General features: G+C 39.8%; 1 non-coding gene across 1 annotated transcript; it reads left to right on the top strand.

The window, feature by feature from the left end:
• The first annotated feature begins 18,598 nt into the window (after window positions 1–18,598).
• LOC116699856 (U1 spliceosomal RNA) lies at window positions 18,599–18,762 on the top strand. The gene has a single exon (XR_004334533.1). It is a non-coding gene; the product is annotated as a U1 spliceosomal RNA (small nuclear RNA).
• Window positions 18,763–25,549: the final 6,787 nt, after the last annotated feature.

Genomic DNA, 25,549 nt, shown 5'->3' with positions numbered 1-25,549 from the left:
AATATTCATATCTATGTTTTCATTAGTGCATAATCACCTGAAACTTAGAATTGTTGTATTTTCATTAGATAATACTGAGCCTTTCATATTTATTTAAGGAGCGAGTCCTCTTCCACTGAACCCCCCATGTTGCCCCTCCATGTTTCTATAGTGGCCCAGAACGACAAACCAAAACTAGGTCTAGAGAAGGCCTTTCAGGTTTTTTCTTTAACTGAAAGCCACCATGGGTTCTGTCAGGGAGGGCTGAGCGGTGGGATATTTGGTTAGCTGCAGTCTGCAACCTTGCAGCTAGATGCTGCTGCTTTTAAGTAAGAAAACAGCTGCAGAGCCAGGCTCCAATTACATTTCATTAAGCCTCTCAAAGGACAATAGGCAATGCCGCTAATTGTTTCTCTGTTGGGAATATCACTTACCCCTAGGTAAATATAACCCAGGGACAGGGACATCTACTAAAGATGCACACAGTAGCATCAATAGATTTAAGAATATACATAAGCAACATACCGCTGACATGTTAAAAACATAAAACTACATGAACGTGGGCCAGACCAGCTAAATGTCTATGCTTTAATGCACAGTACATGTGGACAACGACTGTTAAGTATAGTCAGCCTCATATAACATTCTGTGATACTGGTGGTTACATAAGTGACAATGAATAGGCTGAGGTTGGTAAGTTTAAAGCAAAGCTGCAAGTTTCAAACAATATACAACTACTGCCAATTTCAATTTGGTTTTGTATCTTTGTGTTGTTCATTAATTCGTTGTATTTCCTCTTCCAGACTGCCAGTGTTTCAGTATCCAGTCTGGAATCAGTTCATTTGATTTGTTCATCCTGCTTTGCAGACAGATTATGGAGGCTTTGATGCTTTGTTTCTGTTGTTATTATGTTGGCCCAAAGGTTGCACAACTCAAGGTTGAGGTGTCACCAGGTATTGCTGCAGTGCATTAAATCAATCCACAAGGAGAGAGTAGATATACAGTAGATCTTTGTATGCAGGTGCTCCAACCAACGCCATATTGTCAGATAGAAAACATAATGACATGTCATGGAGTCAAGGAGAGGAAATGGAGAGAAAACAAAAGAAGTAGCGGAGAGAGCGGATGTAGCGTGAGGAGTAAAAGGTCAGCAGCACAAGGGAGTTTGCTGCTGTGTCAAAGGGTTTGCTATAGCATGTTTTTGATGCTCAACATTTTTCTCTCGTGAAAGTGTATTTTAAACCCCTCATCACATTTTGTTCTACCTTTCTCCCTTTCCTCCACTCTGGCCCTCTCACTCACCCTCCTCCCCCAACCCCTACTCCATTACTGCTGCCCTCCCCTCTCACATTGACCTTGGGAGAGTGGCCACTGTTGCTCTGCAACTTAATACGCCTGTGGCTTTGAGGAGATGAGGTGCAGTGCCATGCATCATATAGATTTATTGTCCACGGGTCTAATACGCAGGTCTGCCACGGCCCCCTAGTTTATCTGGACACGAGTGTCACTCGAGCCAATGCTTTAAATGCTCCGCACACAGCCTGTCATGACATGTTAAAGGAGAGGAGAATATATCTTAGATGAGGCGTGGAGAGGGGTAGCCAGGAAAAGCTGTCTGAGAATACATTGTGAGAGGCTGTTGTGAGGGAATTCATGATGCCACACATCATCTTTTGGTAAACTGACAGGTGTCAAATCCAGTGCATGTCCCCGCACGTCCGTCCCCAACTTCAGGTTTAAAAGATTTAACTGTGACAATGATGAAAAATGTGTCTTCTCCCGCGAGGTAAGACTGTGAGATGAATTTGAAAACTCCACAAAATGTTCATTTGTGGACCTTGAGTTATAATTCTTTTGTTTTTTACCCATTTAGATTTTAAATATATGTACTGTACACATAATATATGGTGTGTTTTGGCCTTCTGATATTCACATTCTTTTTAGCTGTGTTTTCGGTCTTCACAAACTCCTGACAGAAACATCTGATCCTTTGTGTATGTTCACCAACAAGTTCCCGACTTTGTCAGTTTTCTATAAGGTACAGTGGGTTTATTAAAAATCAGCCTGCCTCCTGCTGCTACCAAAAATGACACTTAGACCCTCATGTATCAACCTAATGTAGAAACCTTTGTATAGCCTCCAGTTGGGGCTGTGATGGACACTGCTCTCTGGACGTCGGGTCATCTGGTTCCTTCACTACATTTATGGCACCCTGTGTTCCTGCGCGATGTTGTGCAGAACCCCACAGGCTAAAACAATGTTGCAGACGTTTTCTGGCGTGTATAGTAGGGGCCCTCCCCGGCCCCTCCACCGTAGCTTGAGTGTGTAGGCTACGTGTGCACTGTTGCTCGGCTCATAGAGGTCTTCTAAAAGAGTCAGATCTGCCATTGCCGATAAGTGATCAACTGATGACTTCTCCTTCTTCCGGTGCATGCTGCACCTCAAGTCCACACTGACTGAAAACTTGTGTACACAAGGTCAGACCAGACGTGAGATTTCTTTGCAGCCTACGCTCACGTTCAAATTGATAAATGCCGAGCTTTGCGTAGGAATCGACGGACGCCTGTCCTACGCCTGTTTTAGGTCGTATGCTCGTTTCATAAATCAGGGGCTTTGAGAGCAAGGTGAACCCACAACAGTAAAATAGCGAGCTGTAAAACCAAAGCAATGAGCTGAAACACGTTAGGCAGCTCGGTGGCTCAGTTGTTAGCACCTCTGCCTCACAGCAAGTTGACCCTGCAGAGTTTGATCCCCTGACCGGGCAGGGCCTTTCTGTGTGGAGTTTGCATGTTCTCCCCGTGTTTGCGTGGGTTTCCACCGGGTACTCAGGTTTCTTCCCACCATAAAGACTAGATAACTAGGACTACAGCTGAAAATTTGCCCACTGGCTAACACTTGCGCAGTTACAGAAATGTAGATTAATTTGCATTGTCCTGATCAAATAAATCAATCAATCTTAAAACTCTTCCCAGATAAGCTGAATTGCAAGATAAACATAAATAGTTTGTGTACAAGCAAACTGTGTGACTTTACGGTTTGCTTCTCTGCAAGTCTACTTCTACATGGATATGTGTTCAAATCAATCGTGTGCAGCTATGGTCACACATGCCAGAGGGGGTAAACCCCTGAGGGGCAGCCAGCAGCCTGATAGTCACACAAAAATAGGACAACTGTTTTTTTGCCAAAACATGAGACAAAATGGCACTGACTCTGTACACTCTGGCTGAAAACATCTTAAAATATATACAGTATCAACACTCACTTGCTGTGAAAAGCTGGTATTATTTGTACAAAAAATGTACTGACTGCAGTGAGTGAGTTTACCTTATACATTACAGTTTTGCTCCTGTGTTCGTTTCTTTTTTACCCTCTTCTTACATTACATTAAACAAAGTTTAACACTAGTTTAACACTGCTATAACTGCTTGTCTTGACAGTCTTGTTTTATGTCTGAGATTCAAAAACAGGGAATCTTGAGAGAAAATCATCATAAGGTAGGAAACTGCAATTCTGTTGCACTTCTTTCCCCACCCCTAATATTAATTTGCCCAGATGATATGAGACTGCCTTGTCTTGATCAAATTAGCCGGATGGCTTTTAGATTTTTCTCTTCATAATGGTCGTAAAGGGCAACATTAAGTTAACTGCATCAATCAGCATGAAAACAACAGTGAGTCTTAACAACTGAGTGTCCCTTTGCTGTATGATTAATGTATTGTTTGGACAACCAGCATAGTTTTGGAAGAATGGTGTCACCAGGTCCAGCTGCTCCCCTGAATTTTAAGGGGTTTTACCTCTTGTCTATTTCTATTGCTGATGCTATGCTTTGATGGTGTTGGTTCTTTTTTTTTTTTAAAGCCTAAACCAACCAAAAGATCTATCGGATTCATTTGAAATGGCTTTCCCCCAATGTGAAGTGGTTCCCTTCATTCAGACTGACTGATTGCTTTTGTGCATTGGATCTTGTTGACAGTTGAGGAAGGGATTGGAATTTTTGATTTCTAAAAAACAGTGGTATATATATATATATCTATATATATATATAGATATATATACAAAGCAAGCATTTTAATTCAGGATCAAAATCTTCGTTGCTGAAAAGTGGGCTTGGGGAATGAAAACGAAACAAAACAAACAGTAATACGTGTAAGTGGTAGTGTTACCTGAAAATAAGCAGATAGGTCTTCTTAAGTAATTAGTGTTAATGTCATTCAATTAATCATTTTCTATACTTGCTAATTACTAGTTGAGGAAAAACCTGGATAGGTTGAGGGTGTACAGGCACACTCACATTCATATTCACAACCATAACTGCTCACCTCTATCAACGTAACAATGTGCAGGGCCATTAACCATTACATTGATGGGCTTCACTTAATTACCCAACCATTTAAAATATCTTTTATCAAATTTAAACAAAATAGGTTTCTGAGTTGCAACATTACAGTTGCTACAACGATGACGGGCACTATTACAATGTCAGTCCAGTGGTTTCAAGACTGTGTGTTAAATAATTTTGATTGAAGGATCAGGGAGTGCAGTATGTAGAAATCTTTATCCTTAATAAAACTTGGAACTCAGGGACAGGGAATATCAAAGGCTTTACTTCCTCAGTATATAAAAGGAGCCCCTTTGAGTATTAATTCTACAAATGCAAGGACACAAACACAATAAAGCTGGGCCAGTGTGGCTTTAGATGTATATGCACCATTATTCATTCTATGAAACGACCTGACAGGTTAATCCATCCAATATTTATAGGTATACTAATGAAGGGCCATAGAGAGCATTACCTAACGCTGGCATAAAGGCATTGGTGTGACCATTGTGTATTCACACACTATTGATCCGCTGCTGTATCATGTCATGGGTGGCGGTATCACGGGAACATGAACCTTGGTCACTGTTTGGACTAAGTCAGTGAAAAAAACATTTCATTTCCCCTTAGTTATACCCCAAGTCCAATTTGAAGTTCTAATGTCTTTAATCACATGCTTTTTGGGGAAGAAAATAAAGTATTATTATTATTCCAAACTACTGCAAATTACTAGGATATTCCACTCTTAAGCATTGCGTGAAAGTAGGTTCTGAGCTTTTAAACATTACACTTACTTTTCATCATAATCGTAATTTTAACGGTGCAAATGAAGTTTGGTTTTCTTTTTATTTCCAAAAATCTGTGCTTTTAGGTGTCTTAATTATAGTCCCCTCACATTTTACCCCAGGAGGCAGCACGTTGTTTTCTCTCATTAAAACATTTTTAGAGATCACCCTTATGAAGTGTTTAATGCATCTTTGTGGATCCCCTTACATGTCCGCAAGAACTAAATGAAAAAAGGCTTTGCAGTCTGAGAGAGACCAGGTAATTACAGGATAACCTCTTTTCATGCTACATCAACACATATTTTTTCCAGTGCATTTGTAACCGCTACAATCACATTACGATGTGGCACCATGTCAAAAGCAAACAGTTCTTTGTCTGTGTAACTATTAAACGTACAAAAGACACGTAGATGTCTGCACCACCTTTTTATGAGAGCACTTTATATTTCGTTACGATAGTTTTCACATAAACTCTGCCAATCCATGGTAGCTACATCTATGCATCTATAATATACTGGATGTAGAAATAATGAATCTTGTCAAAATTATCCAATAACAAGAAGAGCAATTATTGGTGAATTGTAGGATAATTTTAGACATTTTGTTATGGAAGGTTGGTGAATGGTGGACCCAAAATGCAGAGGCAGAAACTGAAGGTAGTTTTGATGATTTAATGAATCCAGAAATGCACAAAAAAAAAAAAAAAAAAAGAGTCCTGGAAACAAGCAGGAAAAATCTTGAGCCAAAAATAAAGCCCAAGTTAAAACAGAAAACACAAGAACACTAACAGGAACAAGAAGACTAAATACAGAGGGTAACAAGATGACAAGAGGCAGGTGACACAAGGGGTGGGAAACAGGTGGAAGATTTCAGGTAATCACAGGAGCAGGAAATCACAGGATGTTACGTTTCAGTAAGACAGAACCACAGAGATAACAAATGCACGAAGACTGAGTACAGTTCAGGTGGTTTAATGAGAGCGGAAGATGACAAACAGACGCGGACTGAGGGTGGGTGGTTGAGAGGATGGTAGGCAGCACTGACGGACAACGGACGGATCTGCGAGGGAAACACAAGGTAAGTAAGAGAACACTGGTAGAAGAAAACACGAGTGAATTCGACTGGGGGCCTAGTTACCACAGTAATGCATGTAACGATCTGGCGCTGAGGAGACGGTCAGCCCGGGTTTATGAATGGCAGTGGGATGATGAGTGATGGGAAACAGCTGAGTGGAAGACGGAGTGCTGATGGAAGCCACGCCTCTGAATCCCCCGGAAACGCCCTCACGGCAAACAGACAACACATAGGGAAGAAAAGGGGAGACACACAACAGGTTGGGGAAGGCAGCAGACCACAACACAGGAAGTAAATCTAAAGACAAGACAGCACAGAAAACCAGACTATCAAAATAAAACCAGGGAGCAACCAAGGACTAAAACATATACAAGACCAAAAAAATAACACAAGGACGAAATGTATAACAAAATACCAAACCATAACAGTATATAATTTGTATGTAGAAAGTGCAGCTACCATGTCGTCATACTCATTAGGCTTGTCTGAGATGAACTGCGCCTCGCCTGTAAAGTAGACAAGAGCAGGTGGCAGCAGCCGGAGAGGGGGCAAAAAGTCGAAAGTCGAAAATGTTATCAGCCCCATATATCAGCTTGTACAAGTCTCCAGTTGTTTTTATCAGGACAGAGTAGCTGTCAAAATGCTCTACACGCAATTTGTTGCCGGTGTTTATAAACAGACAAGACGATCTGTAACCTGAACAGAGTGAGTCTCTAGAATTCTAAACGTAACTATCAGCCACACATGTTCTGTACAGAAAATGCCTTTAAATCAGACAAATCCCTCCAATTCAAAAAAACTATAGAGTTTGTCATGTTGAGTCACTTCTGAACCAATCAACTGAGAGCCAGGCGTTTCACGTTGTGCCCGGGTCCGCCTGGTACTTGCAGATGGTTAAAAGCAACTGTGTCTTAAACCTGTGGCCGCCTTAACCTCATGTGGTTAAAGTATGTGTGCATGACATCAGAGTAAGTCGGGATCAAGTTGGACACAAATCTAACCGGTATGCATTGGGAGGTGATCGCCGGTGATTGATTCTGCACAGACCTGGCTCATCTCGCACAAGCCTATTCCCCGGCTGCTATGAATAGCACAGATGTTAGGCTCGTTCGAGATGAGCCAGGTCTGCGCAGAATCGATCACCGGCGATCGGCGCCCGTTGCATGCCGGTTAGATTTGTGTCCAACTTTATCCCGACTTTCTCTGACGTCATGCACACATGGGCAACGGAAATCTCACGAGAGCAAGGCGGCCGCAGTTCTGAGACGCAGACGGCGCAGTTGCTTTTCACCAACTGCAAGAGCCAGGCGGACCCAGGCGGACCCAGAGCATGCTGGGAAACGCCGGCTTCTCAGCTGATTTAAAATCTGATTGGTTTACAACATGATGACGTTTTATATAAACTTTTTTATTGTTTTTGAGTCAGAGGGATTTTAATTGCTATTTGTCTGATTTAAAGACTTATTCTGTCCAGAACACATGTTGTGTGACTGATAGTCACGTCTAGCAGTCAGAGAGACTAAATCTGAGCAGATCACGTATCATCTACAGTGTAGGCGAGGCGCAGTTCATCTCGAACGAGCCTAATGTAGACCATAGACCGTTAGGTGTAGACCCAGAGATGCTGACCAATCAGAGCAGAGTGAGCTTTTTTGGGAGGGCAGCTTAAAGAGACAGACTTAAAAATGACGTGCTTTTTGAATAATTAAGCATGTAGACATATTCTAAAAACCCAAAATGCAAGTATTCACCCAAAAATAAGCATACTATTTCTAATTTTATTTTGTGAAGCTTACTAAAAGCAAAAATATGATTTAACTGTAGGGTAGCTAAATCCTAAATGCTTTTGGGGTTGAAGTTAATTTGGATCATCAGAGTTGAATCCCATTTTGCCAGCTAAAGGCACCTGTCTTTGCTGCATCATACACCAACCCAGTATAACAGCAGCATGTCCGGCTGTAGATTTGTACAAACCAGGTTATGTGAAAGTGACCTAAAACAAACAAAACTAACCAAAACAGAAATGAAGAAGAATGGGTTTCTGTTGGCTGCTCTGATGCATTCAGGTCCAGTGCTGAATGTAGCAACAAAAAACCCTAATGTATGATGTAATGGTGCATTTTATTACTTATGAATTCAACTTTTCGCTTGTAAGAGAAATAATGTGTTCTTTCTTCTCACAAAAATTAATATAGGCTCGCTTTACAACTAAAGTAAAAATAGGACAACTGTTTTTTGCTAAAACATGAGACAAAATGGTAGCAACAAATCCTCAAAGATAAAAGGATCGCTCCCAGTTCACCCAGTTCCATATATATTAAACTGAGTAGTGTTAAGAGAAGCATTCTCTGCCAAATCTATATGCAAATGAATGCAACTTGGACTGCTTGAAGCCAGAACAGAACGAGTTTAATTGGAGCACAGTAGTGCTCTGAGCAGAGGTAAGACATTGCTTAATGAGAGCAAATTAAAAAACACATTTCAAAAAATTAAAAAAAAAAAAAAAAAAAAAAAACATTTTGCAACCCATTGCTAAGTATGTGTGGGTGTGTGGGAGGGAGGGTTGGAGGGATGGCAGTGGACAATTAACTCAAATGAAACAATTATTACTCTTATCTGGCATTTTTAAAATGTGAAAAATGCTTGACAACGCAAAAACAGTCTCCCGCCCCAAAAAAAGAATAACAAATCAGGAAAAACTAGATGCTTAAATGAATAGCACGCAGATGTAAAAAAACATATCAATTCACTTTTTTACTATATAGGTGAGTATCCTCACTAATTACAGCAGAGATCCAAAGAAATAAAGATATTAGAGGTTATTTATCGTACTAAGTGGAATAATACTACTTTGGTGGCTTTTGCTTTTATCTCTCAAGAACAAGAGGCCTTTTGATTCTGGTTGCTCCCTGGTGGCTTTTAAGTAGTGGAAAATGTTCAGAGAAAGTAATTCACTTGGAAAGCAGGAGGAGGGAGAACGGGCTTCAGTGTATGTTTGTTAAAGCCTCACACAGGCTGCAACATGAAATCATTGTTTTCTGGTCAACAGGTAGCTGATACAGCCTAGTTCAAACTTAACTTGTAATATTATTACAAGATGTGCTTTTTTTGTCTCCATCAATAACCTGGCAGCAAGGGGCCTGCATGTCTGTGCTAAGTCAGCACTACACACACCACAATTGAATGATACAATCATACTTTCCATTTCAACGAAATGTTGCTATTATGGAACCAGTGAATCGATGTAAATCTCGCACAGCTCTCAATGTCTCATTAAGGTTGTGTGCTTGTGTATGAGTGTGTGTTTGCAAGTGAGCCTTCTGGCATGTAGGAGCATGTTTCAGTTACACCCTCACCCTGAAGTGTCATCTTTTCATTTGACCGTTATCACTCTTTGTCAATGGCAATGTGAAAAGCCAAGAAAGTGATGAAAGAAATTCACAATGATTGCTCCCTCAGTTTGTGCCTGCAAACATCACAGATCAACAGAAGTCATCAAAGTGACATGCTTAGGAAGCACAAATCTGTGATGCATCAATCTGATGCAATTATATATCATTTTCCCTGAGGGATCTGCTTTGCCATTTTATAAACATGAGGGTTATTGGGGAGTGTGAAATTACAGAGTGCTGCTCTGTCATTTGACAGTTAAGGAATGAAGTGATTTGTCGGGTGAGGTGTGAATCCAACTGGGTGCTAAGATTAATAATGATGTGATAAGATAACAGAGTGGTACACACAGCGTTGTTGTTGTTAAAGGACAGAAACAAAGTCTGTCAAAAGGACCTTTGTAATAAACTGAAGTGCAGTGAGTGCCACTCTGCGGTGTTGCAATCATTTGGGAGGACTAATTAGTTTTTTTTCTCCAGGTTTTGATACCACAAGAATTACTCAGTTGCTGCTTTGAGAACAGCTATTTTATTTTCATACTCTTTGCCTTTTAAATTAAAATTAGAGTAACAGGAAACCTGGGAAGACAGAAAGAAGGCTGACAAGTAACAAAGGTCAACAGCCGGAGTGGAACCAGGATGCCACAGTGACATGGCCTTTGTCTTAGACCAGTTCCCAACTTTGTCATGTCAAGGAACTCTAAACAGACACAAATTAGACAACGGACCTCCATTTGATAACACATTTTCCCAGGGTCCTCCATCTGATAGTATTTATGCCTTTAAATGTTTTAGTACAGAAAATGTATAAAACCTATGACCAAAATAGTCATACACATTCTATGGCTGCATGATTTGGAGAAAAAGGCATATTGCAATACATATAATACCCTGACTGTGATATAATAGTATCATGAGATTATCAAGAAAAATTAATACAGTTTATCTTGAAAGCCTTTTCCTTAGTAATATAAAGTTTGGTTTAGTCTACCTGTCTGTCTCAAGGACCATTGTTTTCAAAGTTGCTCAGTATTTTAAAGGTTAATCGGCCCCTGTCATCATTGTAAACTGCATATGTGCCATGAACAGAAGTCTTGACAAGGCTTGAAACAGAAGTTTTAATGAATTGCTCTACAACATTATGATATTGGTGTGCAGGTTCTGAGAGCTTTCTATCATTTGTTCTTCTTTTTCTTTCGTTTCCCTCTTCTTCTCTTTTTCCTTTTATATTCTTCGTGCTTCTTCTTTCCCCATCCGTGGTTCCACACCTATTTACTATTTCACTTTCCCACATCTTTTGTTACCCCCTTCCTTCCCTCTCCTCTACCATCTCCTTTTGCTTTTCCTTATCCACACTCCTCTAGTCCTCCCCCCCCCCCCCCTGATCATACACCTTTTTCAACACATCAGCTTCATGTTCCTTCTCCCTCTGCTCTCGCTTCTCATCCATCTCCCCTCCTTGCTCATCTCGTCTTTTCCATACAACCCGGTCAGCCCTGCAGAGTAATTTAGCAGCCAGTGAGTCCTGGGCCAAATCAGTTACTATTGACGTACCGGCTGCAACATAAGGGATTTCCCACTGGGACCCCAGACACTTCTAATGTAATCACATCCTCAGAGACACAAGGAGACATAGGGATAGGGGGAAGAATAACAGACCGGTGGTGGAGAAAAAGTTGAAGAAGCCCATTAGGTAAATAGGTGGTTCAAACACAACCAAGCACGAGATATATAGTGCCTGCAGGGGGGGTTATATTTAACAAATGTATTAAAACGTGGTTGAAAATTGTCTGTGTGACTACTCCATCACACCACAATATACAGTACAGTAAGGACCACAATGTTGTTGGATATACTTGAACTGAATAAATAAAAGGAAGCCTTGATGAATTTCCCACTGGGGCGTCTTAAATTGTTTCTATCTGGTTGTTGGGCAGAAGAGTGGAAAGCCCTAATTGAGCAATTTCTTATTTATTTAAGATATATATAAATAAATAGAGCAAAGGCTTGTATCATGTGGACGCACCGACAGTGTTTTCATTACTTACAATTCCTCATGAGGCGGGCAGAAACTACGCACCATAGCTTTAACTTGCCCAATCAGCTGTGCCAGGACAGATGACACAGAAGCAGGACAAGTTAAATTTGTGTTTGCGTATTTATGTACATTACATAAATGGACGCTTCTCTGGAAGGAGCGAGGTGGTGGTGAAATTGTGCGTTCACATGTGAGCATGTACCTTGCGCTTTGACCGAAGGCAAAAGCGACCTCCATTGTCAACCCGGTTGCCGCGTTTAGAAAAAGACTTATGTCCTTATTGTGCCCCACAGGTTTCTACTTGATAAAGAGATTGGAGATGGATAGGTGACAGAACAGGCCCCTCTATAATGTGGCGCTGACAGCTCTGATGACTGATGGGAGGAGACAGGTGAAGAGGTGAGGAGCTGTGTAAACTTTGTGACAGCGGGGCCTTTTTCACAACAACTGTGTAAATATTGTGCTCATTCAGAAGATGGAAAATAGTGTTAAGCTGTCAGACCTGCCCACTTAAAATAAAAAAAATAAAAAATCATCATGCCAGTGTCAATGTGCCAGTTGGGTGTAATTCTAAAACATTGTAATTCAATTGAAAATGGCTGAATCACAATCACACACAACCAATAGTTGGCGATAAAAATGGCTACAGAAATGAATAAATTGTACTGAAAAGCTCCATATCTGCTATTTTGCAGGTTTAGGCCAATTAACTACAGTTTGCATATATTCTACATTGCTGTGGACCGTTTCCAAAGCATAAAAGAAATGTGTTGGATGATTTCCCACCTTCCAGTCAACCACTGCAACATTTTCTGGGCAGTTTTTAAAATGAACTTTAACCTTCAATCTTCTGCTCACTTTGCCATGTGAGTTGCTTTACTGCTTACCTATAAAACTACTGCGTTATGGAGGAAAATACTGGTTCCCTATTTTTCTTGTTGCCCTAAGCCAACTCAAGGATGCATTCCCGCTGATACTCCTCGGAGAACTACTTCACTTCAGCAAGGTAAGAACTAGCTGCTTGTGTTATGAACATGCACATGATGTTGTGGTTCTGTTTTGTCAGTAGGCTATGAGGCTGCCAACACTGCTCACTGTTGAGTTGTTGTCCTGCAGATGTGCTTGTACATCATACCATATCATACTGCTGATATTGCTGAAGGCTAGAATCTGTTCTTGTGCTGCTGCTATCTGCCTATAGCTATGTGTAGTAGTTGCATTGGTAATAAGTGTTATTTAAGTTGTTGTTGTTGATGCTAAGCTTATTGTCTTGTGGTGGTTGTTAAGCGAATGTGTTGTGATGTTGTTGATTCACGTCAGGGTGATACATAAATAGTAATTGCAGTTGCTTGTGGGGGTTTTGCTGGCTCAGTGCAAAGTTAGATCCAGGGTAGCACTGTTTATTGGCTTTAGGGATGTACAGTATACATGACTCTTGTTTTGCACACAGCCCATTAAAACGCCCATTATAAATACTACTACTGACTAATTCTGGTACTCAATGTTCATTAATATGCACTTTCCGCAATTTTCTTTCCTTCTGTAAAATAAATTGCATATGTGCAGGTATTTACCAATTATCTGTCACACACAAGATATGAAAGAGGTCACAATTTCTATTAATACTATTACTATCCTAATATCAGTGGAACCTAAACTGCTGAGCTTATCTTTTTTTGATGATGCCACTATACTGTACAGTACCTATTGCCAAACTAAGCTCATATTTATGTATTAGTGGTCATCTGCAGCTAATCAATGCTGCATAATATTTCATAAGAGGAAACAGTCTGTTCCAAACTCAGAATCTGTCAAATATAAATTGCATAAATCGATGATTATCTTCATGCATAAGTGTTGTGTCTGCATATCAGGTACATTACTGGGTTTTGTTTCATTCATCTTATGTCTTTAGTATATTTTGTTCTCTGAGCTACCTAGCATTAGAAAGGTCAGACAGCGGCTTGTGCCTGTCCAAGACATACAATTGATTAAACGACTGCCATTGGATACTGTATGTAACGCTTGTTTGATGGGAATAGTTATCACTCTCTGTCATGAATGGTAATAACTGAGAAAGAATTTGTTAGTCTGACTGGAGTTTAACCAGCTTCTTTATTGATGAGCATACACGTTTTATCAGTCTAGACGAGCACAGATAATGTCACGACTGCAACTACCGTGGCTTGCAGTCACTTATCATTACATCTCCCCCTTAAAGTGCGTAAACTAAAATTCTTGACCTGAGATACACATCTCATCACAAGAACATTGATGTCATGAACAGTCTTTAACTCTAGGACTCTGGGCTAGACTGCCCTCGGTCCACAGCAACATGGGGATCATTCTGCCCTCGATAGTTGCTGTTCCTATGTGGATATGTTGAACAGTCCTTGAGTGGTTGCTGTGACACATGTAATTAGTCAGTCCCTACAGGATTTTGCTGCCTTTTTGTTGTGGCCCAAAATGCCTGATTTTGCAGGAGCTTTTCAAAATAATTGTGATAAGTGTTGCAATGTCTTTTGTATGTATGTTGTTGTTGTTTTTTTGTGTATTTATTTAAAACATGAAAAGTAAAGTTGTTTTGGGGAGAATAATATTACGCTGGGCTAAGATTTCCTTGTAACCTTTCCAAAAAGGCACAGGATGCTGCAAATGTTGGTATAATATGAAAATGGCTGGTGAATTTAATATGTATATAATATATTCATTGAATAAGTGAACATCATTCCCGTCCATTGCAGAGAGCCGACAGGATTGAAACAGCAGCAGCTTTCAGCAACTTTAGAGTGAAACATCATCACGTTAAAGTTAAAATGTGTACAGGTTAGCAGGAGGGTCTTTCGCAGTATGTTTTGTTGGTAAATGTGGGATGTTCGAGTCACACACGTCTCATCTTCATGTAAGAAAAAAGGAAAAGAATTTGATCCGTTCTCACTCCCGCTTAAGTGACTATCAGAGTGCACGTGGGACTGCTGGGTTTGGGTGAAGTTGCTGGAAACTCTGGTTACTGTTCACATTTGCAGAATAGTTGCGGTGATTGGTCCAATTTGCAAGTTGCACCAAATTCATGGGGTTTGGTTGAATTTGCGTAAATTGGCACGATCGCGACATTGCAAAATCCTGGAGGGACTGATTAGTCGACTAGGCTGACCATGCCCTTACTCTAGACATTGGCATTAATCTTTTCTTATCACTAAAGAAAGTTGACAAGCATATTTCCCTAAACATTGAACTACTCCTTTAAGGCAATCCAGAGAGGCCAGGACCATTGCCTGCTTGCAGGGCTATGATTGCTAGATCCAATTCAATTTTATTTAAAGAGTCAATTCATAACACAAGGTATCTTAAGACACTTTACAGATAGAGTTGGTCTAGACCACACTCTAATTTACTTATTATTAATATTATTATTATTATTATTATTATTACTACAGCTTTTACTACTGTTGAGCAGCAATCTTGGATTGTGATGCCAGGGTAGGAGTAGGAAGTCTGACTTTAGGGGTTGTTCCAGTTTAAATTTCCTACTCAGATTAAAATGTAAACAGATAAAAAGGCAATAGGTTTCCAAACTCAACACCTTCCATTCCTGAGTGATATCAGTATGCTGTGCACATTTGAGTTTAAAAGTAAGTTGCCCAACTGATAGATGATTTCTCATGTGGAATGGTGTGGCAGCTATTCACAAATGGCAAAGTGGACCACAGTATGTCAAAAAATTGTCATTTGGTGGCAGGGTGGTTAATTAACACAAGTTACTAGCAGAGCGCTGGTCAAATGTGTGAAAGACCAATAAAACTGTTTCATCAGATCAGAGCTCTTTCCATCCTGTATTTTTCCCATTTACTGTCTTTCTGATACTCCCCTGCTTAGACAGAAAACAGAGAAGCCAGAATCTTATGCCATTTTCAATCTGTAAAAATAATATGTTACAATATCCTTTGAAATGTTAATGATTTTATCGCCAGTTTCTAATATTATTCCCATCTTTAAAGATAAAGTCAAGAACCTAGAAAAAAATGTTTTCTTCAACCATGGCATACCTCACTTTGTAAACATGTATTTATGCCTTGGCAACGAACGCTGAAGCATCACTCGAGGTTCAGCTAAAATGTCTTTCACTGTGAAATAGAGCCTTAGAGCCAATTAAGTGAGCAACATGCCAGGAGTTTTTGTTTGTCAAATTGATGTTGTTGTGGGGTTTTGTCATCAAACACACAGACTGATTTGAAAAGTACTTATGAGGTGCATTCACATGTTGATGAGACTTCAGCTGAGAAAAACAATGAGCAGTCGCTGACTGATGGAGAATGTGTCACAGTTTTGGAGTTTTACAACTTTTAATCCAAAATTGAATCCCGCCAACACCAATACTTTAATTATACAATACAGAGCTTTGAATGCACTTTAATATAAGACATGTTTTTCATAGTGATATTTGTGCAGCTTGCAGCAGCATACAGGGGATTGCATCAGTCCCTCACACATCCTGTGGGCAGCCTACCTGGACACTGTGTGCCTTTCTGAATGACATCCATCATTATAAAATTAGTTTGGGTCTCAGTGGGCCACCTGCATCCTCTCTTCTTGCAGATCTGTATCTTTCTGTACAAATTTATGATATTACCACTGGGAGGAGTTTTTCTGTGGTGTGATTTTTAAATAGTATGAGTGAGAGGTTTTACAACACCAGCATCAGTAACAGCAGTGCAGCTGTGCACATATAGGTGAATCATGTCAACAGATTTTTTTATCAGTGAATGTGACTCTCATTCACAAATAGCTTGGATATAATAGTGGTTACAAATGATAAAACCAGGGGACTCAGGCAAATCCGTCTGTTTCTCTTTTTCTCAAGCAGTAAGAGGACACTCAGCTGTACTCCCACAGAGAGGATAAGGCCATACATGTCAGCTAATTGCTCTGTTCTGAATACAATACAGACAATGTAGTTGGTGTAGGCAATTCCCTAGTTCATCAAGGAAGCTTGCAGTCATTTATCAAACTCCCTCTCTTTCTCTCTTTCTCGGAAATTCCCCTGGAGAGAAGCGATGTGGGAGTGAAAGAGAAAGAAAATGAGAGTAAGAAGGGGGACTGTGCACTGTGGGAGTTGTTTTCACAAAATGGTTTCACAGGATGTTCCGATTTTTTGATGAGGTTTGCTGACAAACGAGAATAAGGATGGTAGAAAGGTTGTTAAAAACCATCTTTTGTCATGCTAATATAAAAACGCATATACCAACTTGTTGGGCAAAGAGGTGAGGTGTAATCTATTAACCCTTATTCACGCTCAATAGTCATCCTCCTTATCCCCTTCATCTAGCTATGTTTGGTTTTGGAAATCAATAACCTATTTCTGTTTGCATCACCATCATCCATTGGGCTTTGGTTAGGATGGGGTGGTGAGTGTGTGTAGGACTTCAAAGATCTTCTCTCAAAGATGTGAGTACACCCGAGCGATGATGCTGAACAGGAAAAACAGAAATTGTAATGGCACTTTATTTTCCTGTCTTGTATTTGACATCATATTTCAGTGGTCTGACAAATATTAACTTTTTCAAAAGTGATTCAATATATACTTTATTAGATTTGTGTCTGGCTGAAAAGTGTGGCCATGTGAAAGAAGTATCTAGCACACAGGCTGTACAACACATCTCAGTTTGGGTGGGTTGATAGATTTACTGTATAAGGACATGTACTCTATATAATTGATTGAAAACATGATTTAAGCCTTATTTCACTCTGGTTTGTGTTCCTCTATGTGCTTAGAGTGAATGCATGGTCCACTGCACAAATATGGACTCTTTGATATGATTGCAGCAAAAGGCCTTTTCACGAGTCAGAAAAGAAGATGAGGAAGGGTGAAAAAAGGGATGAAAAATGTTTCACCTTAAATGAGATAGACTTTATTGATTACCTTTCCACCAAGCCTACACACAGAGACTACCACACACATACACAATGCTAATACAAATACAAATGCAGTGCATGTTTGGTCTAACCTGAGACATACCAACCAGCAAGTGTTACGATGTATGGAGTGGATTTACAATGTTAAAAGGCTGGTTGGTATGTCTGAATACTTTGCATGTGTTATTTTGCAATGATAAGACTGTCAGGGACGTCCATCCATGCCACTTTCATCTCACATCTCAGCTATAATTGTAATTAGTATTATTACTTTGAGATTCCGGCTTGTAAATTGGGACAACTTCCAAGTCAAAATTACAACTGGGAAAGTTGTTAAAACGTTAATCTTTTCCCTAACCTACTTTAATATAAGCATAACCCGGTAGAATTTTCCAAAACTACCCAAAATAAAGAGACTGATGCTTTTAAAAGTATTTAACCAGGAGTACTATTTTCCAGATTCTTTAGATTTGACTTAAAGGTGCAAACATCTATAGAACATGGGAAGCTTGCAGGCCAGATTGGTTTTGATTTCTACACATGTAAGTACACAGGTAAGAAAGAACCAGCCCGAGGAGAGATTAATATGTAAAAGTCAATCAATGGGAACTTCTGGGCTCATAGATTAATAGCAGCTCACCAGTAGTGTACATAGTACTATGGTGTAGACACAGCCAGTAATAAAACCCAAAACACAGTGGTATACAGCGTCCAACATCTTCAGACACAGGCTGGCAGGTGCATTCATAAAGAGCAGACCACTGTAATCCAATAAAGGCAAAAAGATTTCCAATATCAGTTGTTTCATTCCCTGGAAGAAGAAATATGGTTTATTCCTGAAGACAAAACCTAATTTCAACTCCAGCTAAGGGACAAGATTTTCAGTGTGTAATTTGAATGTCAAGTTCTTTATCAATAATAATACCTAAATACTTATAAATTGAGACTCTCAGTCTCAATTTCAATTTATCTTCTTCTGAAAAATGCATGACTTTGTATTTTCTCTACTTATGACAACAGCTTAACTTGAGTTAAACAGGACTGCAACAACATCAAAGGTACACTGCAGTAATTCAAAGGATGGAACCATCGGGCACACCCTTTACCTACCTGGCAAGGGAGGTACCATGATCAAGAAGGTGGTTTACCCAGGGCGAGGCTCAACCATTGCACTCCGATTATGTTGACCCCTGCGAATTCCCCACATGTGGGAATCTCAACTGCATAATTTGTGGTAGTGGGGGACTACGTTTGCACTCTCCCCTGGATTTTTTTTTGGCAGTAGCTCAGTTCGTAAGGAGTTGGGTTGGGAACAGGAAGGTCAAGTCACCACACGGACCAAAGTACAGAGTGTGGATTGGTAGCTGGAGAGAAGCCCCTTCCCCTCCTTGGCACTGCCAGGTGCTCTTGAGCAAGGCACTGTACCCCCCCCCCCCCCCCCAACTAGTTTACTGTGCTGGTCCAGCTGGCAGCCCACTCACTCTGACATCTTTCCATTTGTGCATGAATATGTCCTGAACATGTGTGTGAAATTCAGGCCTGTGTGTAGTGATTAATAACAAAGCAGAGTAAATTGTAATTTCCCCACTGGGGATCAATAAACAGTATAAATGATTATTATTATTATTATTATTATTATTATTATTATTATAAATAAAACAGGAAAAAAGGAAGAAGAGTAGAGTGTGATCTGATACAAACACTCTCCAGGTATTTCATGTAAAAGTGGCATAATTTTTCTATTACAGAAGGTCAGATAATGGCATCTACATCATTATATCTAAATCATTAACGTTCCACTTCCGGCATTGCATGTTTTTTTGCATGTGACGAGTTCCTTCCGCTTTCTTTGTGTTGGAATGCATGGTTAGAAAGATAACCACAGGGATTTTTTTCCTCTTATGTCAAGTTAGTATTTGCACAGTAATCACACTTGCATGCTTAAAAGCTTTGGGACCACTTTGCACACCATTACTCCAAGTTTGAGTAAACATTCTTTTATAAACGTCTTAGAAAGGAAGAAAATAAGCCTTATTTTTGTGTTTTGGCTTTTTTGTAGGTGTCTGTGCACAAACAATAATAATTAGATACTTCCCTCTTTCTTTTCAGGAATATTTCTCCTTGTGATTCATGCAAAAACAACAAAGCCTGTCGATGCCAGGCAAGGTCAGATTGCTCCAGTTAAATGCACCAGTAATCAAGGAAAAAACATTTGTGATGTCAAACCTCTCAACTCAATCACCAGCATCATGGTGAGGGAAGGAAATGTTGATAGAAAATGTGGGTAAAAACAGGAGGTATATTCACCTTTTCCACCTATAGAATCTTCTGAGAAAGGGGAGAGAAAAATTCTTTGAGATGTTTGGGAGGCTGAGTAGAGATATGTTTATGTAGCAGAAATATGAATATGAATTGACATTCCTCCAGATTTACAGTGGCATCATTATGTGTGAAGAGGTGACATTTTTTAGAGGTTGAGTGATGGATACATTCAGCGTGAAAACAGACTTTTTGTGCACACTTGCTCACGTTTTGAATGAGAGCACAGCAGCTGTTTTCTTAACCCTTTTTCTGCACATATTCATGGAAAATAAAAGCTGCCTACAGACAACTCACAACTGTGTGTGTGTGTGTGTGTGTGTGTGTGTGTGTGTGTGTGTGTGTGTGTGTGTGTGTGTGTGTGTGTGTGTGTGTGTGTGTGTGTGTGTGACACTGTGTGAGAGACACTGTGTGAGAGACACTGTGTGTGTGACTGTGTGTCAGAGACAGATGGAGAAAGACTGACTATAATACTCTATATGACTCATAGATGTGATTGATTCATACATGTAAAATGAAAAGGTATCAGACTTACAAATGTGCAGTTCTCTCTTCCTTGGAGGTTCAGCCAATATTTATTCATCGGAAAACAGCATTCATTTGCCATCCTTTAGAATTTAATTTTATCAGCATCAATTTTTTCATGTGCTCTTCAATAAATTGTTTGTGAAAGAACACCAAAAACATAATAGTGATGAGTGTTGATTGAATGTTGCAGCTTCACTTTGTGACTCGTCTTGATTAGAAGTGTGCACATTCATTAAATTCATATCTATTGCAGTAATATAGATTTGTTACCTTGTAATTGCAAGAATTCGCAATACAGGCTATGTGTATGTAAGCCCATATTTAAGGAAGGAAGCAAATGTTGTGCATGCTGGGTATAGTGCATTTCACACTGCAATACTCAGCAAAATGGGTCGTTTCAGACATTGCTCTGAGGAACAGCGGACTTTGAATAAAAAGTTGATTGGAGAGGGGAAAGCATATAAAGAAGTGCGGAAAATTATAGGTTGCTCAGCCAAATGACTTCAAATGCCTTGAAATGGCATCCAAAGCCTGAACGACATGGGAAAAACTACCATTCGAACGGGTCGAAGAAAAGCCAAAAAGCTTAATCACTGATCAGCTCCAGGAATTTTTTTTGGGAAAAAAACAATTTTGCGGCCTGCAGACAATTTATCCAACGCCCCACATGCACTAAATTCAAGCCACTGTACACTGTGAAGACAGTAAAGCACGGTGGTACAAAAATCATGTTATGGAGATATTTCTCATACTGTGGTGGTGGGCCTATTTATCGCATTCCAGGGATCATGGATCAGTTTTAATACAACAGAATACTTAAGGAGGTCATGTTGCCTTATGCTGAAGAGGAACTGCCTTTAAAATGGGTCTTTCAACAAGACAATGACCCAAAACACGCCAGTAAGCGAGTTAAATCTTGGTTCCAGATGAACAAGATAAATGTTATGGAGTGGTCGGCCCAATCCCCAGACCTCAATCCCATAGAACACTTGTAGGGTGACATCCAAAATGCTATTTCTGAGGCAAAACCCAGTAATGCAGAAGAATTTTGGAATGTAGTTCAATCGTCCTTGGCTGAAATACCTGTTCTCAGGTGCAAGAAGTTGGTTGGCTCCATGCAACACAGATGGGAAGCAGTTTTCAGAAATAATGGTGATGTGACTAAATATTAGTGCAGTGATTCAAAGTAAAGTAAACCCTTAAGACATTTTTCAGTTCATACAGTAAATGTTTGAGTTTGTAAAGAAAGATGCAAATACTGCTATATTTTTTAACAGCTTTTATAGTACTTTTTCTTCTCTTTCTGTAAACGTATAACACAAATTTCATCAATGTTGGTCATGTTTTAATTTGGAATTGATTGTAGAGTGTTCCCAGTGCATTGATATTGTGGAATTAAAAGCTATTTTAAGGATTTTGAGCATCATTCACCTTTTTAATCACACTGCTATTATTCTGACCACAACTGTAGCTTCGGGCACCTTCTCTTTAACCTTTGCCCGCACCCCATTTAGCTCTGAGGCCATAACAGAGGCTCCATCGTATGTCACAACCAGTTGCACAACCAGTTTATTGCAGCAGTTGTATTTTTCTAATGTGCTCAGTACATACTGTGGAATAGCTTCTGCTCTCCAGTTGTTCGCTGACATCATCAAAGCCATACCGTACCTCCACATACACAACGTACAACAACAGATAATTGGCCTTTATGTGTCACATCAGTCGACTCGTCCACCTCCACAACAACAAAGGGGGCTGCATTTGTGTCACTTCTAATGTCCGCAAGGAGCACGTCTGCCACTGAGTCAATCAGATCATTTTGAATTCTGTTAGATGTTCCAGAAAATACAGTAGATGTACGTAGATGTCTTGCCAACCTCTTGTCTTTCTCAGTTAGCACATCCAGCAACTATTGCTGGCTCGTGCACTGTGTGCACACACTATGCTTGTTACACGCACACACACACACACACACACACACACACACACACACACACACACACACACACACACACACACACACACACGGGAAGCGCAGAAAACATGCAAAAGATTAAAAATATTACGGTGCAAATCCGCCATCATAATAGCAATGCGCCAAGGTACAAACACGCCTGGCTTTTAAATTGAATGGGAGATTACACTCTGATTGGTTTATTGCATGTTACGCCCAAAACACACCTATTAATTAATGAAGACAACAAGTAGATCGTTACAATAGGGCCCTTTGTGTTTCTGATCTCTCAAGCCTCTTGTAGTGCAGAGATACAGCAGAGAGGGCAGAGAGGTGCAGCTTTTTGTCTCACACATTGCCACATTGGAAAACATTCACATATTAAACGCCTAGAACAAAATTTATCATTTACTTTGAGTGTCAATATGGATGTTTGAAGAATTCTGATGAGGAATAATAAGCATTTGACTTTCAGGATGCCTTCACTTCACTTCCACAGAGGGTGCACTCCTCAACCCACAAGACGTTTACAACAGGAGATGAAGGACCAATGTTTCTGACCAATATTCTACAGTATATTGATTGCCACTGATACGGATCACCTCCCAGCAATACTAGCCATCTAGGGGGAAAAAAATCAAATATTTCAGTTAAATGGGCAGTTGCAGGTAGTCACGGGGGGATTTGATAGGCTACATGATCCATGTGTGGTGAAGGGAATGGGAAGTGTGATAATGTACTTTAGATGGATGTCCGTGCTGATAGCTCCCTCCACGAGGACCAACTGATTTAGTCCCCCGCCTAATTTACATGAACATGACGTGACCATGAGCATAATGAGACTTTTAGAACTGCACACTGTAGATGTGTCCTATTTTACACTACTAATACTACATAGTATAGTGTCTTCATAGTTAAGTGCCTTTTTACAAGTCTGTTTACGAGAAAAATAATAAACTTTTCTAAAAAACAACTACAACATTTTTGTTAAAGATTTAATACTTCATTTAATGTATTCTGAGATGGTCCTGGAGATGTCTCATCAACAATTACCTTTTTTCCCAGCTGTTGGTAGCTTCTGTATTTTCTTTGAGAAGCATTGGGCAACATGACTGTCCAGCAACACGCAATATAAAACATCTGCTGCATTTAGCGTGCTTACTGACATCTTTGGAAAAGTGGGAAAACTAGTAAGTAAGTAGTAAGTATTTTCAGCATGAAAATGCTACATACTCAAATCCTGCTGGTTGGATTTGGAATTAGTATGGGACTGACTATCTAAGCCTTAGATGTATGTCTGTTGTCTAAGCCCTGCTGCTCCCTGTAGTTACAACAATGTCACGGCAGATTTAGCTACTATAGGTAGTTAATTAGCTAACGTTAACTTTGGTAGTTGGTTTGGTAGTTGGTTAAAAACGTATCTTTTATCTTTCCAGCTGACTCATTTTAAAACAAGAACTCCGTAAAATGGGGTGTAAAAAAACACTTTATAGCTGCACACACAACACATTGTGCTATAGGAATGCAGCTAAAGCTAAGAAGTTCCAAGCAAAAAGTCATCATCCTCTCAAATTGATGATCTATTAAAGGAGAATCCCGGTTGATTCCAACACATGGCTCTGTTGTTTGTAGATGTGGAGTGCTGTCAGTAGAGAGAAAAACTAAACTACAACACAGAAAAGAGAATTATCCTTTTAAGTCAAAGAAGTGGCTAGTTTGCTCTACTCTTGTGAATATGACAAGGAAAATCTAAGATCATACTGTTTTTCATGTTAACATAACCCTGTTGCTTATACATACTTGTTAGTATATTACAATTGTTTTTTTGCACTTTTAACGTTATAGGAGAGAAATGTCTGTTAAGATGAAGACCATTGTACAATGATCAAAGGAAACATTTCTGTCTGTGTGTGGGGGAAATTAAATGCAGAGGTGAATGGAGCTCATCGCTCACTGTCAAAAAGCGAGTGACCGATACATAGGCTTTGATCATGCTCCTTTTGTCTGAATAGCTGGCACAGATGCAGCATAGGATCCCATGTGCAAACTCCAACACAATAACCTCTCTTTAATGCTATTGTCCACCATAAAACACACATGTAATGAAACCCAATATGGCATCCTTGTCCACCGCTAATCTGTACTCCTCCCTAAGAGCAACTCCTATTGAAGGTTTCTTTTAATTGGTTGCAGCCACTCTCCTAAAAGTAGGAGCCGTGGCTAAGAGCTGACACATTCGTGGTTTTACATGGGAGCTGTGCATTCAACATGCAGTCCAGTAGAGCCACAGAGGGACACTTTAGCACATACAGTACCTGAGGTGCATAGCTGTCCCTATGGACACCATATTAACAGTCTGGGGTCACAATGATGAATCTACAGTGCATTGGAGATTTTTTCTGTATGAGACACTTAGAGCAATTGAGACAAGTGAATTGATGAGGTGGTCTTATGTTGGCCTCTATGGATCAAATTCAGTCAATAGTTTTTGTAGAGCCTACAGTAATGGAATTGATAATGAACTGTACTTGGTTTATTTTTTACACTGTGTTCTCTCGGCTGTTATGTAATCTCAAGAAAGTCGATAAGAAAGAGAAAATGTCTGTGACAGCACTGTGACCTTTGGTCGGTGGGCTCGGCTATGGCAAGAATTGTGATTGGAGAATGGAAGTGGGCTTGTGGAATCTTTAATTCTGATCAATTTCTGTAATATGCACGACTGTTCAGAAGTTTGGAATCTCCTCCCACAACGGCTTGATTGTGTACAGCCAGATAACTGAGAGGACTACTTTATATTTGTGAATGATCTTTCACTCTTTTAGGTTGTAGATACTTCTCTTTACAAATATATACAGTATCTTGTTTTGGATGAAGAATTTGTTTTGTACATGGAGAACTAAATGCTGTACAATTCAAACTGACAACTGAAAGGGCAAAAATAGATACGGCATGAGCAAGACATCACCAGTCATTGATAAAAGAAATTGGAAGCTTAGGAATAGGTACCTTTTTTACATTCATTTGAGTGCCAAGTGCACAATAATGCAGTCCAAGCTGGAATTAACAGGCGTGTAGCTTTAGCAAAGCTATTCTTTAAACTTCACAATAGAACTAGAAGGTTAGTCTACGGTTGGCACTATTGGAATATCACCTGAACATGCTATGGACTCACATTTGAAACCTTTTCAATCTAACCAGTGAGTACAGTGCAGAGTGCCCCAAAGCAAATTATTTTATTTTATTTTAATTCCT

The sequence above is a fragment of the Etheostoma spectabile genome, chromosome 12 (genome assembly GCF_008692095.1).
Source record: "Etheostoma spectabile isolate EspeVRDwgs_2016 chromosome 12, UIUC_Espe_1.0, whole genome shotgun sequence".
NCBI lineage: Eukaryota > Metazoa > Chordata > Actinopteri > Perciformes > Percidae > Etheostoma > Etheostoma spectabile.
The sequence above is the reverse complement of the archived record's forward strand: the minus strand, read 5'-3'. Positions and strand labels throughout refer to the sequence as shown.